Genomic DNA, 12215 nt, shown 5'->3' on the forward strand with positions numbered 1-12215 from the left:
TTTCAGATGGTGGGTCTAGTATTACTTACATATCCCTTGGAAATATCCACGGGAGTGAATCTTGCATGAAAATGTAGGGGCAATGTTTCCTAGCAGAAAAGCATTTGTGATCTACACCTCCTGCAGACTTTTGCATGATCAGTAGAGACTGCTGAATTCCGAAGCAGAAAGTTGATGGTGTGTACGGAATCAGCAAAGGACCATAATCTTGAAAGACATTTCTCCAGGGCATGGCAAAGCCTGAGGAAATGACTACACCACCACTAGAGGATACATTTTTCATGACTGGATGCTTAGAGCTCTGGAATTTTTTGTCTCTTTCCTGTGGAGAGTGCCCAGTATCCACTGCCAAAGTCTGTGTTCTCTGAGCTCAGTTTATCTAAAGTGGCCATGCTCCAAGAGTTGACCTTTTCTTTCTTTGGATGTGTTAACATCATGGATTAAGCTCCGTAGTTGGTCTCGATCCAGTGGCTATTCCCGTGGAGCTAGGGAAATATTAATTATTTCAATGCTTGGAGGAGACCCTTATTCTTTTATCTCTAAGTTGTTGCTTGTAGGGGTGCAGACACTTCACCATTGTCCCCTTTACCAAGAAATTATAATCTAAATCTGACTCTAATTGTTTTTGTGGTCGCTGTTTTTCACTGGGTAATTACGATGTCATTCTATATTATTTAGTGGGGCAAATTTATACCACATCTTATTCTCATGATCTTCATTTTATGTACCCCCTTTTGTCACTTACAATTTGTATAAATTTATCATCTTAACAGCTGTAAACTATTCTAGGGATAGAAGATGTAACCATTCCAATTTCTTTTTCTTTTACAATCAGGATAGTCCTTGCAAAGATGACACCAAAACCCTATAAATCAACTTCATAGGTGAAAAAGTCCCAATACCAGCAAATTCAATGTATCAAACCTTAAAAACAATTATAGACTATGACCAAAAGAGTTGGTTCTTAAGAACACAAGAAATTTTACTATTAGAGACATCTGTTATTATAATTCATCTTATCAATAGGTTAAATAAGGAAAAAATTATTACTTTTATAGATGCTCCCCAAAACTACTTGATTTAATATATATTACTGGTGAAAACTCTTTAATGAAACAGATATAGAAGGCTAATTACATAAAAATTAGAAAGATTATTAATTTGAAACAAAGATTAAATATTTCACTTAGTTGTAAAATTCTATACATATTTTCATTAAAATTGGAAGCAAGAAAATTAAAAATTTATCATTTGTTCAAAAGTCTGGCAAATATAATAAGGAATAAAAGTATATGAAGTAATCAGAAAGGGGAAGTTAAACAAATCTCCATTTGTCTATATTAAAAATTTAAGAGAATCAATTGAAACAAACAAAAAAAGCTATTAGAACTGTCAAAAGTTTAGTATGGTATCTACTTAAAAAGTAAATACAGAAAAGTAAAGTGTACTTCATTGCCATAATCAATGTAAAAAATAAGGAAAAATCCACATATCACAGTAGCAACCTTAGAACAGAAAATAATTAGAAATAAATATAAAAAGAAATTTATTAGATTACCTTGAAAAAATTATAAAATAATTTGGAAGAAGATGAGATTTAACAGAGAAATGGTCTATACTCTTTGACAGAAAGAATCATTTATTTTAGAAATTGCATTCTCCCCAAGGTAATACAATAATTTAATGCAACTAAAGTCAGAATCACTGGGAAGTTTTTCAGTAACATGATAAAATGATTTTAAAATTTATGTGGGATAAAATAAAAAGCAAAAATAGCCAATGAGTCATTTAACAAACAGCGTTCCCAAAGATTAAGAACAATTGCATCAAAAGAAAAGAACTGATTGAGTTTCTACATAAAAATCAAAATTCTACACAGTGAGAAAAATCACAGACAAAATTAAAAGATTATAAATGGGAAAATATCTGCAAGATAAGATTTCTTTAATATACAAAGCAATCTGACAAATATGAAGGAAAGAGGCAACATTCCTATAGAACTCACAAGATCAAGGGCCAGCCAACTTTTACTGAAAAGGACAGATAGTGAATATTTTTGGCTTTGTAAAAACACACAGTCTCTTTTGCAACTGCTCAGCTCTGCTCTTGTAGCACAAAAGGAGCCACAGACAATGTATAAACAAATAGGCATGTGTGTGTTCCAGTAAAACTTCATTTACAATAATAGGAAGTGGGACAAAGTTGGCCCACAGAGAGTCATGTGCCAATTTCTGCAGTAGACCTTCTGTAACTCGTTTACTGCTGTTTTCTAGATATACCTAAAAGCAAGTATGGTGCATGCAAGATGCTCAACAAACATATGATAGATGAAAAGAAAGAGGACAACCCACAGAAAAAAAGTTGAAATCAACTGGAAAACATATACAATTGTCCACACTCACACAATGAAAGAAAGGCAAATTAAAATTATGACGTAATATTTTCTTACTCTCAGATTCACAAGATTTGTTTGTTTCTTTAGAGATCCTTCTTAAGCTTGGTAAAAATACGGACTCCTGCATGTCCTCATATGCCACTGGTAGGCTTTTTCACTCTTTTATCTTTAGTTAGACACACAGAGAAAAGTTTAGAAAATAATAGATGAGTATCTGTGTACTTAGTCCCTAGATCAGCAGTTCTCAAATGATTTGGACTCATTCTTAAAAATTATTGAGAACCCCAAAGAACTTTTGTTTATTAATTTTGTAATGTTTACATTCAAAATTAAAACAGATATTTAAAATATTTATTTAAAACAGCAATAATAAACCCTTTACATGTTAACATAAATAACGCTTTTATGACAATAACTACAATTTCCAAAGCAAAAAAAAAAAAAATGTTGAGAAGAGTGGCATTGTTTTACATTTTTGCCAATCTCTTGAATAAGTGGCTTAAAGGAAGTCAACTGGATGCTCATATCTGTTTTTGAATTCATTCTGTTATGGTATGTTTTTGTGTTCAAGTATGGGAAGAAAATCAGTCCTCAAGCAGTTATGTAGTTGGAAAAGGGAAGTGTATTTTAACAGCCTTTCTGATAACTGAAAAGTCAGCTTTGATATTACAGCAAAATTCAACAAATGGTTGTTTCTAAAAGAGTAGTTGCAGTGTAGAATCTGAAACCATGTCACAGAACTTTCCATGCTTTATGTCATTAAAATCCATTCATTTTGCACTTTGAGTGGATCTTTTACTCACGCATGATTTTTGTAACATCATGCATTGACCCTTTGGAAAATAGGGAGTCATCAAATAATGCAGACCTTCCAGATGGAGAAACATTTGATTGCACAATATTCAAATTCTGTTATTTCTCACTGATCTCAGAACAGTCTTTAACTATCATGAATCTGCCAAGCCTGCAGTGGTAGACATTGGCTTTCCAAAATTCGAATTTTCATTTGCAAGCTCGCATTTTATCAAGGGCAACAACTACCGCCAATTGGTTGCTTTGAGGTGACAGACTTCACCCAAGTTTGAATGACCATCATTTGTCTCTCACTCATTCTCTCAAGAAAAATGACATGTATGAAGAAAGCAGACAGTTCAGTTCACAATTCAATCGCACAAGTGCTTTTCCTGGAGACAGAAATCATACATGCAGCAGAAGTGCTTTCTGCTTACTTGCTATTTTACCACTTCGTTTGAGTGTTGGGATTTAATTAAAATAAATGTTACTGCTTCGTCAAGGACATTTTGAGTGAAACTGGCTTGTCTTATTTTGCCTGGTGTTTGTGCAAGAGTGTGGTGTGGAAAATGCAGTCCGCTGCTCTGCATTGCTTTGTGCTAAGTCACCACTGTTTTATCCACCACTGACTGGGCACCATCAGTGCAAATGTCAACATGGTGGGAAAGATAAATAATGCCTTAGTACTATTATGAAAGTTATTTTGAGCTCAGGAACACCGTGCAGCAGACTTGGGGGCCCCAGAAGTCCTCAGACACACTTTGAGAACTATGCCCCAGAGTTGACAAATGTTAACATTTTACCTTGTTTGCTTCAAAACTGTTTATTAATAAAATAAAATCTTATAGGTCTGGATAAAACCCTTTCCCTTCTTCCCCCAGTGGAAGATGGGTTCTTTTCTGGGGATGAACCACTGTGTTGAAGTTACAGTTCCTTCTCTTTACAAGGTTTATGCTTTCCCTGTGTGTGTAAACGCAACAGTATATTTTTGTGATTCTTTATTATTTTACATAAATAATTCCATTCCGTATGTATGCCTTTACCAAGATTTTTTCGTTTGCTATTATGCCATTTTGCTTTTGAGGGAGCTCTAAGTTGATATCATCTAGTTCGTATGTTTCACCTGCTGTGTTATTTTTATCTCTTTGTTCTTGTAGTGATGGATATTTAGATTATTTCCAGCTTTTTACTGTTGTGAATATTCCCTTAAACAGGAGTCACTTTAGGTTGTATGCCATGATATGGCATTTCCAGGTCTAAAAGTGTGCACCTGGTCAGTTTTTCATTTCTGTATTGCTAAATTGTACCAATTCACAGCCTAACATGTTTCTTAACTGGGTCCTCTCTATCTGCGAGCAATTTGGCAATGTATGTGAAACACTTCAAGAGAAGACATAATTTTTGAACCAGAAATTTCAATTCTAAGAACTGACCATTAGGAATAAGTTCAAAGATTGTTTTTTTTACAACGTTGCTTATTAAATTGTTATTTATGGAGTGGGAAATCTGGGCAACAGCTTCTAGAGGTTTAATAATAGGCAATTAATTTAAAATATTATAATATCTTCTCATGGCCTATTATGTTATTTTACGTCCTAATTTTGTTTAGAGTTTTTTTATATGATTATATTTATCAAAATGGAGGATAGGAGTCAAACTAATTTTTCTTTTCTTTGTGTGTGTTTTTTAAATTTGTGTTTTTGAGGAAACATGTTATTACAAAAAGGAAACGAAGAAAGGAAGGAAGGAAGGAAGGAAGCAAAAAGGGAGGGATATAGGATAGGTAGAGGATATATCTTGAAACCTCAAAACCTTATCCTAAACTAAACATCAGGTCAGTCCAAAAAAGTAGAACATTTCCCAAACTTGACACCACACAGGCATCATTTGAGAGTTTGTTGCAGCCCTCAGAGATGTTGATTTGGTGGGACTAGGAATCAAAGAGACCCTGAAATACGCAGACATCACGCCTTAAGAAATACTAATTTAGCAACTGTAGCTGATTTGATCTGATGTGCCTGCATGCATGAAAAATAAGGTGCCTTGTCCTTTTCAATATTCAGCAAGCAAGAGAGACAGACAGTGGCTGGGGACAGTTCTGGTGGTGCCTCTCCTCTCGGAGGCCTGGAGCTGAAGGCCAGAGCCTTGGTAACCACATCCGGAAACCCTGCCCCAGACTTTGCTTTCTCCTTGGCCTTGGCAGACTGCCTGATGCAGTCAAGGTCAAGCCTGCAGGTGGCGGCTCCAGGTGTTCATCCTCCGTTCTCTCTCATCCCTCCTTCCTTTGTTTTCTGGCACCTGGGTTGCTTCCTCTGTTGAGCAGAGTTCACAGATTTTCGAGCATCAGAATCTTGGCGAGTCACGTATTCCCGGCCCCTAACCCCAGAGCTTGGGATTCCACAGGTCTGGGGTAGGGCCCAGGAACATGCATTTGTAACAAGCTTCCAAGTGATACTGAACCTGCTGGTCCATTGATTGCACTGAGGTCAAGCCAGCCAGACACTCAGGGGCTGAACAATAAAATGTTATTCACTAGAATTTCTATCCGATGTCCATTTGGACATGTGCATATAGATACAGTAGCAGTAACAGCATTACTGGCCATAGTGCTAATAATCAGAAGCAATAGTAATAATAATAAGATTAATAATGAAATAACAAAAATAAATAAGAAGCGATTTTTCTTTCTGTGTTTTGACCAAAGTCTTGAACCTAGCCTTGCTAGAGGGAGACAAGATTTCAGATGCACATATGTTATGAAATCATGAATTTTGAAAATGTCTCTTTAAATGGATGTATTACATTTTCAGCGAAAGCTGGGTCTTTAAGAACATACCAGACTTTGTGATCCAGAAAAAGCTGTTTATTTTCCTCCCGCAGGGTATTATTTATCTTTGGCTAATAGATTCAGGCAAGCCATTTTTATAGGCTCACATGTTATCAAAAAGTGTTTTTATTGCTCAATCTAACTACTCCCTTTCTCAACCTATTGCATTAATCTTGCCTTTGGAGGCCAAGTATAAACTGGAGTCTAGATAAAAGGGTTTTTTTTTTTAAACCCCATTTGTGTTTTTCCTTTTTGTGTTAAATAATGAATACGGTAATTGGCGGTTAATGAGATGGAAGGGCAGCAGCCGCAGACACTTTGGGTTACTCATGTCTCTGCACCGTTTTCATCTGGTCCTCATTTTCCCAACACCAGACCTATAATTATGCCAAAATTTATCCAAGCCAGAAAATATTTTGTTTTTCCTTGTTGCTACCTACAGATCATAAAATTATGGAAAGCAGACATGCAAAACTAATTTTAACCCCCCCCCCAGTGAAAATTCGGAGGGGTAATTCAGTAAGATATAATTAAAGGTGTATGAGTCAGATTTCAGAGATCACTGAGACATCTAGGAAGCCCCGGATTCAGCTGTTTGGCAGGATGTATCAACCCTGCTTTGCAGATGAATTAGCCAAGGCTCAAAAAAGTAAAATAGAGATGAAGCCGGGATTTGAACTGGAGATCTAGCAGACCCTAAAATCGGTGCCTTGTCGAGGAGCTGGGCAGCTGTTTTTTTGCCTCTCTGAAGGGGTTGGTTTCTTCGTTTGTTTGTTTGTTTTTTAATTGTGGCTACCTTGAACTCTTGCACACCTGGTTGAGTGTTTTTCACAAGCTGTTAAAGCTTCATTTATGTTTGATTTGTGACATATCTTTCAATGACCACGTCCTTGCACGGTCATGTAGTGTATTTTGATATACTAAATTTACACATGTACCTGAGCAAGGACAATACATGCATTTTGCTTTTTACACAAAACAAAAAAAAAAGTATAAAAAGTCCAGATCTCATGTTTACCCTATTGAAAATGTCAGTCTCAGAGATGATCATGCTAAGTGAAGTAAGTCAGATAAAGACAAACATCATATGATATCACTTATATATGGAATCTAAAAAATGACACAAATGAATTTATTTACAAAACAGAAAGAGACTCACACACAGAAAACTAATTTATGGTTACCAAAAGGGAAAGTCAGGGGAGAGATAAATTGGAGTTTGGGATTAGCAGATACAAACTACTATATATAAAATAGGTAAACAACAAGTTCCTACTGTATAGCACAGGGAACTATATTCAATATCTTATAACCTATAATGAAAAAGAATATATATATATATTTTTATATATAACTTAATCACTATGCCATAAACCAGAAACTAACACAACATTGTAAATCAACTATACTTCAATAAAAAAATTAAAATTAAAAAATTTTTAAACTCAGTCTTTGTTTCCATTCAAGTGCTAATCTTTCTAAAAATGTCCCTCACGTTGAAGGACATCCAAAAGGCAGTAACTTATTAGAACCTTGGGCTCAGGTTACACATGCGTCTGGTTAGCTCCGCATTAAAGTTCAAATTATCTTGGACTGATTTTAAATATTTGTACAGGAACACTGATTAGGTTACTCACGTGTTGCCTCATAACCATCCACTAATAACCTCTTTGGTCTCCGATTGCTAACTCCAAGTGTTCCAGTGAGCTCGGAGCAAAGCTACACAGCTTCAGTGTTCAGAGCTGTCAGATGACGTCTTTAAGACTTGAAAGCCTTGACTTAGAAAAGGAATTAGAAACTGATTTTGAAAACTGACTTTATTCTGTGCACAGAAGAGCTGAAAAGGAAGTTCTGATGAGGTAATGTCCTTCCTCACCGCCCCTCCTGCTTTTTCTGTGCTTACTCTTTCCTGATTGTTGACATCTAAACTGGAGACCAATAGCACCACGTAGGGGAGAGGATGCTGGTGTGGGAGTCAGGATACCTGGGATTTAGTTCTGGTTCGTTCAGCTCATGACCTTAGACAGTCATTGAGTTTCTCTGGGCGTTGGTTTCTATAAATGAGAAAGTGACACAAGCCACTGCTAAGCTGTGCGCTCTGCCAAGAGGAGCGAAACTCGCGAGCAGACAGCAGATCCAGGGATGGGTTACATAGATGCCCACCTCCCTTCTTTCTTGCCCTGCAGCAGAGCTGGCTCCTTGCGCTGCAGCCCATGTGGTCATGCCGGCCCCACACTCTGCAGGCCTCTGTACCTGGGCCAAAGCTTTCCTGTCACTGTCTTGAAATCCTTGCTGATTTTTGAACAAGGGCCCTGCGTTTTCATGTTGCTCTGCATCAGACGAATGATGTCTGTGGTCTTGCCTTTCAGTAATACAGTTCTTGCCAGGGTGTCTACCAGCTGAAAAAAGGAGTCATAACCCCAAATTTGTCACTTTTGCCATCATTGTATCTTGTGGGTAGACTGGGAAAGCAAAATACTGACAAAAATATAAATGTGGATTTTTTGGTTATTTTTCAATGATCTGAGTTTGGGGTGATTTTTTTGTTTGTTTTTTTATTTTTTCTTTTAAAAAATTTTTTTTAAAAGTTTAAAATTTTTTTATTGAAGTATAGTTGATTTACAGTGTTTCAGGTGTAGAGCAAAGTGATTAGTTATATATGTATATACACAGATATATTATTTTTCAGATTCTTTTCCATTATAGCTTATTACAAGGCACTGACTATAGTTCCCTGTGTGATACAGTAGGTCCTTGTTGTTTATTTTATATATAATAGTGTGTATGATCTGAGTTTTTATTGTCTACATTTTCCTTTTTTCATTCCTCCCAACTCAATCCCATTTTCTTTTAAAAACAAGAGCTAACTGCTGGTATCTACCATCAGGTATTTTCAGTCTCCCCACCCAATACCATTCCTGCAGCAGCCACATAATCAGATGTAGTACAATGTGGAGGACCCTCGATAGGCTGGAGAGGAGGCTTCTCTTGCACCAGCAGCAGCTCTGCCCTGTTCAAGTGAGCTTCTCTCCCCTTTGAGGATGGAACCGCCACCTCAAACTGGAAGAGCTCAATCCTATCTAAAAAGGGATTTGCTGTACGTGCTAAAATGCACATTCACATGGGGCCAGCTTGATTGCACATGTTAACACTGATAAAAATTCCTCTGTGATTGCAAGGAACGCTTTCTTGGTTGATCCATTATTGCAGGCCAGAGATGAAGCAGCAAAAGAAAAAGAAAGAGGGAAGTGCTTCTAGGGGAGAAACTTGGAGCAGATCTCTAAGCAACTAAACGGCCAATTTACATATTATATCCTTGATAACACACTGCTTTGATGGGCTACTCCAGACTGTGTTTTTTCAAAGTATTGAACATGCCAAATCAATCCTCAAATACTTTTCTTTTCTTTCACAAATCCAGTGTTCATAATCTTCCAAAAAGCTGTCTGTTTGCCCTCAGTCTGTAAAGTTTTAATCTATTTACTTAAAACTTGATAGTAGCTGCCTTTTCATTATATTAACAATAGCTGAATGTTTTTAAGTATTCAGTCTTTCCCTCATAAAATGGAATTTAAGTGACAGTCTCTATGTTGAGTTCTAATTGCTACCCTGACTTCTGACTTACAGATTGGAAAGTGTGTCACTTTTATTTTTTAAATCACATAGACTGGTGTTTTGATTCTCAATGGTGCTTAAAAACAGGGAAGAAAGCACTGGTAAATTTTTAAAGGGAATTCACTTGGTCATTCAACATTTTCTATCTGGTATTGATACCAGCAAAGCAGTAGTCCCAGCTTCCATGTTTGGGGCTCTTTTGTTGAATTATTCCAAAGATAAATGAATGGTTTTGGGAATTTAAAATTTTTTTTCAGTTTTATTAGGTAGAATTCTTATAATTTGACTGCACATATACAATATATTGCATGTAAATACATATAAAAATATACTGTACATATTTTTTAGAATTTACATATATGTACTGTTCGTTGTTTCTAAGAACGTTTAAACCTTTAGCTTTTTAAACTTACATAGTTGTCAAAGGAATAAAGCCAACTACCAAAAAAGATTAATTCAAAAAGATACATATACCCCGCTATTAACAGCAACATTATTTATAATTGCCAAGATATGGAAGCATCCTAAGTGCACATGAACAGATGAATGGATAAAGAAGCAGTATATATATACATAATGGAATATAACTCACCCATAAGAAAGGATATTTTGCCATTTGCAGTGCTTCATTCACTTTTGTTTTTCTTTTCACTTCAAAAACCAGAATTTTATAACTGGCATAAGCATTTCCATTGCATCAAAAATAACAAAATACCTAGAAATAAATTTAACCAAGGAAGTTACCTACACTCTGAAAACTGTAAAACATTGATGAAGGAAATTGAAGATGACACAAAGAAATGGAAAGATATCTTGTGCTCTTGAATTGGAAGAATCAACACTATCAAAATGGCCACAGTACCCAAAGCAATCCACAGATCCAGTGCAACCCTGTCAAAATAAATTTTTCACAGAACTAGAACAAACAATTTCAAAATTTATATGGGACCATAAAAGACCCTGAACTGCCAAAGAAATCTTTTGTAGGTCTTTTTTTTTTTTTTTCCCCCTCTTTCTTCTTTTTGTTCTCTTTTATTATGGTTTGATGACTAGATAAGGTCCTTTAAGATTTGTTGTAAAGCTGGTTTGGTGGTGCTGAATTCTTTTAATTTTTGTTTATCTGTGAAGCTTTTGATTTCTCCATCAAATCTGAATGAGAGCCTTGCTGGATAGAGTATTCTTCATTCTAAGTTTTTCCCTTTCATCACTTAAAATATATCATGCCACTCCCCTTCTGGCTTGGAGTGTTTCTGCTGAAAAATCAGCTGATAACCTTATGGGAGCTCCCTTGTATGTTATTTGTTGCTTTTCTCTTGCTAATTTTAATATTTTCTCCCTGTCCTTAATTTTTGTCAATATGATGACTATGTGCCTTGGTGTGTTCCTTTTTGGGTTGATCCTGTGTGGTACCCTCCATTTCTCCTGGACTTGGGTGACTGTTTCCTTTCCCAAGTTGGGGATGTTTTCAGTGATCTTCTCTCCCAAAATTTTCTCAAGTCCTTTCTCTCTCTCTTATCTTTCTAGGATGCCTATAATGCAAATATTAGTGTGCTTTATGTTGTCCCAGAGTTCTCTTAAACTGTTATCATTTCTTTTCATTCTTTTTTCTTGTTTCTGTTCTGCAGTAGTGATTTCCACTAATCTGTCTTCTAGCTCACTGATCCATTTTTCTGCCTCATTTAGTCTACTTTTAGTTCCTTCTAGTGTGTTATTCATTTGAGTGATTTTATTCTTCAACTCTGTTTGGGTATTCTTTATATTTTCCAACTCTTTGCTAAAAACCTCGCTCTAGGCATCTATACTCCTCTTGAGTTCTCTGAACATCTTGGCCATCATTACTTTAAACTCTTTCTCAAATAAATTGCCTATCTCATCACTTATTTCTTCCAGGATTTTATTTTGTGCCTTGGCCTGGGAGACATTCCATTGCCACTTCATATTGTTTATCTTTCTATGTGTATTTCTAGGTAGGTTAGTTACATTTCTTGACCTTGAAGAGGTGGCCCTCTGTGGGAGACGTCCTATGCGTCCCAGCAGGACACTCCTCTCTTGTCACCCAAGGGTCGGGGTCCAGCCAGTCACAGTGTAGAGTCTGGCCTGTGTTTCTGGATTCCTTCCACAGGCTTTGGGGTTGTTGTTTTCTTATTTCTTGTATCTGCTCCTGGTGGATGAGGCAGGGTTCCTGGCAGGAGGAGCCAGTGCCTGCCCACTGCTGGGTGAAGCTTGGTCCTGGACCTCTGGTGAGTAAGGCCTTGTCTATAGGCGTTGGTGGCCTAGGAAGTCTGCTGATGGGTGGGGCTGTGTTCCCACTCTGTATGTTGTTTGGCCTGAGGCTTCCCTACAGGCTGTTGGATGGGGCTGTGTCTTGGTGCTAATGATCCAATCAATATGTCAGCCTCCAGGAAAGCTCATGTAGATGAACACTCCCATAATGTTTACCACCAGCCTTTATGTTCCCTGGCTGAGCCACAGCCATCCCCCACACCCCCAGGAGACCCTCCAAAAACCAGCAGGCAGGCCTGGCCCAGGTTCCTATGAAATCACTGCCTCTGCCCTTGGACCTGGCACACTCGAGATTCTATGTAT

At 36.9% G+C, this 12215-nt stretch overlaps 1 protein-coding gene across 22 annotated transcripts in view; it reads left to right on the top strand.

Moving 5' to 3' along the window:
• Positions 1 to 12215, top strand: part of THRB (thyroid hormone receptor beta) — a 383076-nt gene that overhangs the window by 88112 nt on the left and 282749 nt on the right. For 2 of the 22 annotated variants that reach the window (XM_074371495.1, XM_074371519.1), the window contains exon 1: positions 7710 to 7873. The exons of 19 other annotated variants lie outside the window; for them this stretch is intronic. The gene's annotated coding sequence lies outside the window, so the exon portion shown is untranslated. Of the gene's footprint in view, positions 1 to 7708; positions 7874 to 12215 lie in introns of those variants that run through there. One more of the 22 variants, XM_074371576.1, reaches the window with a different exon arrangement.

This window comes from Camelus bactrianus, chromosome 1 (genome assembly GCF_048773025.1).
Source record: "Camelus bactrianus isolate YW-2024 breed Bactrian camel chromosome 1, ASM4877302v1, whole genome shotgun sequence".
NCBI lineage: Eukaryota > Metazoa > Chordata > Mammalia > Artiodactyla > Camelidae > Camelus > Camelus bactrianus.